Genomic DNA, 699 nt, shown 5'->3' with positions numbered 1-699 from the left:
TAAATGATGTATTAATTTTAATTTCATATATATTTATAGTCAGAAAAATATTTACACAGGATTTTTCACGCAAGCGGAGTATACCCATTTCTAATTGATTTAATATCAGTAAATGTAATATTATTATATTTTACTTAATTAAAGCCATAATATTTTTATGTATAAAAATTGATCTTGTTTTGTAAATTTCAGTTTGTTGTTTTTTCGTGGTTAGATTTTAGTTTCTCACACTTCTTGACATTTAAAATTTGCTTGAAGATTTAGATGTCTCGCTAAATTGTAATACAAGGTCAAATTGAAACATTGGACTTTCTTAAGTAGTTTTAAAATAACCCGATAGACAAATTCGACTGGTCTGCATGTGGCCCTGTGGCGCAATGGATAACGCGTCTGACTACGGATCAGAAGATTCCAGGTTCGAATCCTGGCAGGGTCGAAGGTTACTTTTGATTTTATGTTTAAATATTTTGGCGTATTATTGTTGTTATAATTCATTATTTCGCTGTGGTTGTTTTACGTTTTACGTTTGAAATAACGTAGTATATTTTGAAAGTAATATGATTTTAGCGAACTAATAAATCAAATAAACATCAATACAATATGTAAGAAGTATTTACGTGTTTTTGTAATAATAACAGACACAGTTTGCATAAATATTTTTTTCTTTACAAACGGTTTAACGCAATTCGTACGAATGAT

At 28.3% G+C, this 699-nt stretch overlaps 1 non-coding gene across 1 annotated transcript; it reads left to right on the top strand.

Annotated features, from left to right (window-relative positions):
- The first annotated feature begins 363 nt into the window (after positions 1–363).
- On the top strand, positions 364–436 carry Trnar-acg. The gene has a single exon. It is a non-coding gene; the product is annotated as a tRNA-Arg (tRNA).
- The last annotated feature ends 263 nt before the right edge of the window (positions 437–699 follow it).

Source organism: Manduca sexta, chromosome 13 (assembly GCF_014839805.1).
Source record: "Manduca sexta isolate Smith_Timp_Sample1 chromosome 13, JHU_Msex_v1.0, whole genome shotgun sequence".
NCBI lineage: Eukaryota > Metazoa > Arthropoda > Insecta > Lepidoptera > Sphingidae > Manduca > Manduca sexta.
Note: the sequence above shows the minus strand (reverse complement) of the source record. Positions and strands in the feature narration are given on the sequence as shown.